Source organism: Molossus molossus, unplaced genomic scaffold (genome assembly GCF_014108415.1).
Source record: "Molossus molossus isolate mMolMol1 unplaced genomic scaffold, mMolMol1.p scaffold_m16_p_20, whole genome shotgun sequence".
Classification (NCBI taxonomy): domain Eukaryota; kingdom Metazoa; phylum Chordata; class Mammalia; order Chiroptera; family Molossidae; genus Molossus; species Molossus molossus.
The window spans coordinates 42,753,267-42,760,488 of NW_023425356.1; positions in this window are offsets into that span (position 1 = coordinate 42,753,267).

Sequence of the window (7,222 nt, forward strand, 5' to 3'; positions counted from 1 at the left end):
GTGTTCAGTATGTTCCCTCCAGTGACAAATCCACAGAAAAAAAAAAAGGTGAGTGACTCCCTGGAATAGTGCTTGTTCACATAGTTCCCTTGGCCCTGTGTCCCTTGGCCAGCCAGACCTGGCAGACACCTCAGGTCATCCAGAGCTCCAGTACCCCCAGCCAGAAGTGACCCCTTCAGTAGGTTAGCCTTCCAAACCTGCAGCTAATAAATTGACGTATGAAATGTGTGTTCACCAGTAAAACATACTCGGGTTTAGACTTTTAATGCATGTGCAAAGAATCTGAGTTAAGAAGTATTCCAAAAGCAATAGTATTTGGAATTCCTAGTGAGAGGGAACAAACGTACTCCTGTTAAAATTCTGGTGTGACTCTGCATAAGTCCGTGCGCCATAAATTTGGTTTCTAGGACTCAAAACCACAACAGGAAATTCACTTGAATACCTCTTTGCTTCACTAATATATACAATATAAACTATCCGTTATTGACTATTTTTTTAAAGCACAGGGATTTATTGGCCCATGTAACTGAAGAGCCCTGTGCTGCCAGTAAGTCATCCCAGGGACGGAGAGGTCCCGGTTCAATTCCCGGTCAGGGCACATGCCCCGGGTTTCGGGCTCGATCCCCAGTAGGGGGCGTGCAGGAGGCAGCTGATCAATGTTTCTCTCTCACATCAATGTTTCTATCTCTCTCTCTCCCTTCCTCTCTCTCTAAAAAAAAAAAAAAAGCAATAAAAATATATTTAAAAAAAATAAAATAGCTGAAGAACCGAGAGGTGACGCCGAGCTTCAGGCATAGTTGGATCAGAGCACTGCCCTTTGTTCTTTCTGTCCTGGCTATTCTTTCCATGTGTGCTGCTTTGTACCCATGCTGGCTTCCTTTGGGGGTACAAGGGGGCTCTCAGCAGTAGGGCAGCTTCTTGGGGAATGACCGCATGATCTCACTGCAGGTTTTGTGAATTGTTTTACTTGCCTTCAAAATCTAGCAGGTGCCCTGTTATCACACAAACGCAGAGTCTTAGACAAAAGGTTCTTCAAAGGACCAAAGTGCTGAGCACTGAACTTACGGCACTGGGCAATGAGTAAGGGCTAGGTCAGCCTGGGGGCTGTGGGTATCCTCGGGTCCGAGCCCCTGGGGGCCCTGGGAGTCGCATGACATGCTGGTCACATGTCAGTGGAGCACTTTGCTCACTTGGGAGCCCTGTCACTCGGGGCTAAGCCATCTAACATATGGCCTTTTTTTTTTTTTCAGAGTCTTCCATTGTTGGTTATTTTTAAGGGATTTGAAATGTGAAGCAATGGATATAGTAAAATATCAAGACCTTTTTCTACAAAGAGGAACCCTGAACAATAATGTGAAAAATTTTTTTCTAATGTATCATTCTCTGTTGCTATATTTTAATATGCAGGGTCATTCTAGTTCTAGTCCAATTGTATGACAGCCTGAAATAGCTCCAATGACATTTCTCTATGGTATAGATAGCCTGTGCTTTTTAGTGTGTGGCTGCCTACATGTGTGTAGACTGTGCGGGTGGGCGGGTTGGGAGGATGGTCAAGGAAGTGAGAATTAGGTTCTGCTACTGAGCTTGGCATCAGGTAACACAAACTAGGCACAAGTATATGCCAACCATGGTTTTAAGCTTTTTATATTCTTTATCTCATTTAATTCTCATAACCACCCACTGGCATAATTCCTAGACTTCCATTTACAGATGGAGAGACTGAAGTTCAGAGTGGAAAATACATTTCTCCGGGCTGCATAGCTAGAAAGGGGCTGAGCTGGACTGTCTGAACCCAGAAGCTGGCCCGCGAGCCTTGGCTGGCGTCCGGCGTGCTTTGCCCTGAAGCGCACTGCTTGGTGCTCCTGCCATGCGACAGGAGGTGTCTCCCGCTCCCACTCAGGGTCCTCGGAGCAGCTTCCCTCCAAGGAGTCCACAGACCTCTCTTCGGGGCCGGGGCCAGAAGAGCTCGCCGAAGACATTTTTTTTTTGCCCCCAGGAAACATTCCATTTCCTTTAGTATAATTACCTTCCTCCTTTTTCACATAATTGAACAGGCTTCAAAATTTAGACAAGGAGCTATTTGACTCTCAAAAATATATGTGTCTGATTGTGAAAGAAATGCATGCAAATCAGAGAACTTAAAAAAAAAAAAAGGAAACATGGATGTAAGTACAGATCTACAGAAACCCCCTAAAACTCCTAAGGTAACGCAGTTAACATTTTTGTGCACGGACAGCTTCACATTCTGCTTTTTCGTGTGTCTGTGTGGTGCACATTCTTCCGTAATCCTTGAGGGCAACCACTGTGTTTATCTTGATCAACATTACATTTCCAGGGTCTACCACAGTACCTGGCATATAACAATCAGCATCTAATTACCGGATTTAATAAGTACTTGTTGATTGAATGACTGACATTAGATATCCTTGCACAGCTTTTGGAAGGCCACATAATTAAAATCTCTGCAATAAAATAAAATGGAACCGTGACATCACGTTAGGATAGTGCATAACTCATTTCCAGAAGTTTCCGCAGGGTAGAGGCAAAGCAGTTTAACGCCAAAAGCCCTGGGGCGAGAGTCAGGCTGGCAGGCTCAGCTCAGCGCAGCCGCTGTACGCAGCCGTGCCCACTGCATCTTTCTCCCGAACACCTGGGTTTCCTCGTCTGCGATGTGAAGGGGTTAATGGGACTGCTTACTAAGATTCCTTCTGTGTTTATACTCCATCATTCTGTTTCTTTAAAAGGGTTACTGTAGTACATACATATATTTTATTTCACAACATGTAAGTAATACAGAATTATATAGGGTAAAATAGGAAACTCCCCTTTTTATGGCCACGCCCAGCCCCATACCACTTTCTTCCCCGAAGGTCACAGCTACCAGTTTGATGTCTATAGGCTCTATGCTTCTCAAGTTATTCCAAAAAATTCCAGAGGAGGGAATACTCCCAAGTTCATTTTACAAGGCCAGTATTATCTTAATTCCAAAACCAAATAAAGACACCACAAAGAAAAAATTATACAGGCCAATATCTCTGATGACCATAGATGCAAAAATCCTCAACAAAATATTAGCAAACTGAATTGAGCAATACATTAAAGGTATCATACACCATGATCAAGTGGGATTTATTCCTGGTATGCAAGGTTGGTAAAATGTCTGCAAATCAATTAACATGACACACTACATAAATATAACAAAGGGTAAAAGTCACATAATCAAATCAATAGAGGCAGAAAATGCATTTGATAACATCCAGCACCTATTTATGATAAAAACTCTCAGCAAAATGGGAATAGAGGGAACACATCTCAACATAATAAAGGCCATGTATGACAAACCCACAGCTAACATCATACTCAACAGGGGAAACTAAAAGCATTTTCCTTAAGATCAGAAACAAGACAGGAATGTCCACTTTCACCACTCTTATTCAACACAGTAGTGGAAGTCCTAGTCACAGCAACCAGACAAGAAGAAGAAATAAAAGCATCCAAATTGGGAAGAAAAAAAAAGTAAAACTGTAATTTTTAACAGATGACATCATAGTACAAATAGAGAACCCTAAAGATTCCACCAAAAAACTACTAGAATGAAACTGATCAACGAATTCAGTAAAGTAGCAGGATACAAAATAAATATTCAGAAATTGGTTGCATTTTTAGACACCAATAAGTACTATCAGAAAGAAAAACTAAGAAAACAATCCCATTTACAATTACATCAAAAATTGAACACATAAAAAAATAAAAACAGACCACTTTCTTACACCATACACAAGAATAAACTCAAAATGAATTAAAGACTGAAATGTAAGACTTGAAACCATAAAACCCCTAGAAGAAAACATAGCCAGTAAAATCTCTAACATCTCTCTTGGCAATGTTTTTCTCTGATATATCTCCTCAGGCAAGGGAAACAAAAGAAAAAATAAATAAATGGGACTACATCAAACTAAAAAGTTTTTGTACAGCAAAGGAAACCATCAACAACATGTAGAGACAATGTACTGAATGGGAAAAAAATATTCACCAATGATACATCTGATAAGGGGTTAATATACAAAATTTATAAAGAACTCAAACAACTCAACACCAAAATAACAAACAATCCAATTAAAAAATGGGCAAAGGACCTGAATAGGTACTCCTCCAAAGAGGATATACATAAGGCCAATTAACATATAAAAAGATGTTCAATGTCACTAATCATCAGAGAAATGCAAATTAAAACACAATGAGATATCACCTCACACCTGTCAGAATGACTATCGTCAATAAATCACCAAACAAGTGCTGGAGAGGATGTGGAAAAAAGGGAACCCTCGTGTACTCTTGGTGGAAATGCAGATTGGTGCAGTCACTGGGAAAACAGTATGGAGATTCCTCAAAAATTTTTCAAAAAATTTAATGACCCAGCAACTCCACTTTGGGTATATATTTGAAGAAACCCAAAACACTAATTCAAAAGAATAGATGCACCCTCTGTTTACTGCAGCATTATACACAATAACCAAGATTTACAATAGCCAAGATATAGAAGCAACCCAAGTGCCCATCAATAGACAAGTGAATAAAAAAAGTGGTGGCACATCTACACAATGGAATACTACTCTGCCATAAAAAAGAGTGGAATCTTACCATTCACCACAGCATGGATGGACCTAGAGCGTATTCAGCTAAGTGAAGTCAAACAAAGAAAAATAAATGTCATATGATTTCACTTGTATGTGGAATCTAAAGAATGAAACAAACAAACAAAATAGAAACAGACTCGTGGATACAGAGAACAGACTTATTGCTGTTCAGAGGGGAGGGGATTTGAGGGATTGAGTGCAAGAGGTGAAGGGATTAAGAAGAGCAAATTGGTGGTTACAAAATAGTCACAGGGATGTAAAGTACAGCATAGGGAATATGGTCAATAATATTGTAATAACTGTGTATGGTGCCAGGTGGGTACTGGAAATATTGGGGAGATGACTTTTTAAAGTATATGACTGTCACCTGGCAGTGTGGCTCAGTGGTTGAGCATTAACCCATGTACCAAGAGACTGCCAGATTCCCAGTCAGGGCACATGCCCAGATTGTGGGCCCGATCCCCAGTGGGAGGCATGCAGGAGGCGGCCAATTGGTGTTCTCTCTCATTAATGTTCCTATCTCTCCTTCTCCCTTTCTCTCTCTCTCAAATCAATAAAGAAAAACATTTTTTTAAAGTATATGATTGTCTAACCACTGTGCTGTACACTTGGAACTAAAACAAGATAATACCGAATGTAAACTGTAATTGAAACATAAAATTATTTAAATAAATGTTTGCTGTACTGTAGGCCAAATGTAGGCTAATTAGCTATTCTTTCTCAGTGTCCTTTGCCGACAAGACTGACGCGTATGCCTTCTGATAGTTATCAAGGCAAGTTTGGGCCATTAGTTTTTTACCACGGGAGCTATAATCTGTGGTTTTCGGCTGTGCCTTGTCTATACCCTGTATTGCCTCTCGTTAGTAGAATGCATGTGCCCCGAAACATGTCTGGTGATTCTTTTCTTTTGTGTGGCTTATGTAAAATTAAATTAAAATCCTGTATCTACCTCAACAACTGCTAAAAACAAAACAGAACACAAAACAAGTAGCAGGGAGCTAGTCCATATTGTCAAAGTTTGGAGATTTAGCAGAACGTCATGTTTGAGGTGAAAGAGGTGTAAGACATTAGAGAAATGTGTCTGAACTTGTCCTTGGAGCAAAGTGGTGTGCAGTCTGCTTCTGAGTCAGAGGCTGGGGCTGGCGGGACTAAAGGAATGCTTCAGGCTCCACCCAGCCCTTTGGGATGGGGGCCCTTGCACAGCCCAAAAGCTCTCTAGTGCCCTCTTCTGGGAAAAATGAGGAGCTACACGCTTGCAAGAGAGCCGCTCCCCTGTGCTCCCACCGTTCAGAGTATTTGTTTACAAAGTGAACCTCAAAGTGTTAAGAAAGAGGTAAAGGTTAGAGTTCTAAGAGAAAAAAAATTAAATTATTTGGGAATAAATTTCTGATTGGAATACTTATTAATATTTATTTGTTCAGCTGGAAAACAAACACAACTACATTTCACAGCATCCAGTGTGTGCACCTCCATAACAATAAAAACCAGATCTCCACCACACAAAAGTAAAATTCCCAAATCCCCAGATACACTCATTTAGTGTTTTCTGACCGGTGTGAGCCTTATTTAAATGCTTATCATGTAGGGAAATATGAAAATAATATGTTAGTAGTATTAAGAACTTTCTAGAACTATGGCTATTGCGTGTTTATCTGTGCTCCTTATATCTGAACTACCCTTTGGGAATGACCACTTGATGGAAAACTCTTTCCTTCCTTTGCAGCTGTCAAAGTCTAGGATTTTCCTCTCTCCCTCCTTTAGATCTTTACTCAAATGTCACCTACCCTCCCTACTGTGTATAAAAATTGTATTCCCAGCCCACCCTCCAAAACTCCCCCATCCCTGCTTGCTCCTCCCCACATTTTTATCATTCTTCATAGCACTTCCCACCATCTAAGGTACTATGGATTTTACTTTTTCAAATTGAGGTACAATTCATATACCATACTATTCACCCACTTAAAGCATAAGAGTCAATGGTTTTTTGTATATTCAATTGTAGTACATTCTCATTGCCCAGAAAGACCTCGTGGGCCCATTAGCCACATTAGGGCCCTTCAAAACATTCCTTTGCCCCTTATCCTAGGCAACCACCAATCTACTTCCTCTCTAGATTTGCCAGTTCTGGACATTTCATATAAATGGAATCATATGTGGGCTTCTGTGAGCGATTTCATTCACTAAGCTTGTTTTCAAGTTTCTTCCATGTTGTAGCACATATCAATACTTCATTTCTTTTAATGGCCATTTTAGATTCCATTGTATGAATATACCACATTTTCTTTTTCTGTTTATCAGCTGATGGACATTTGGATTCTTCCCACTTCTTGGCTATTATTAAGAATGCCGCTATAAACATTCAGGTATGTTTTTGTTTCTCTTTTTAAACTTTTACTTAAAAACAAAAACACAAAAACACATGTTAATTGCCTGTCCCCCCCAACCAGACTGCAATCTCAGAGATTTTTGTGTATTTTGCTCTATTCCCAGCCTCTAATACCATGTCGGCACAAAGCCAGTGCTCAATACACGTCTGCAAAATGAACATGTTTTGTTCTTTGGAAACCTGAATCTTTTGCTTCATG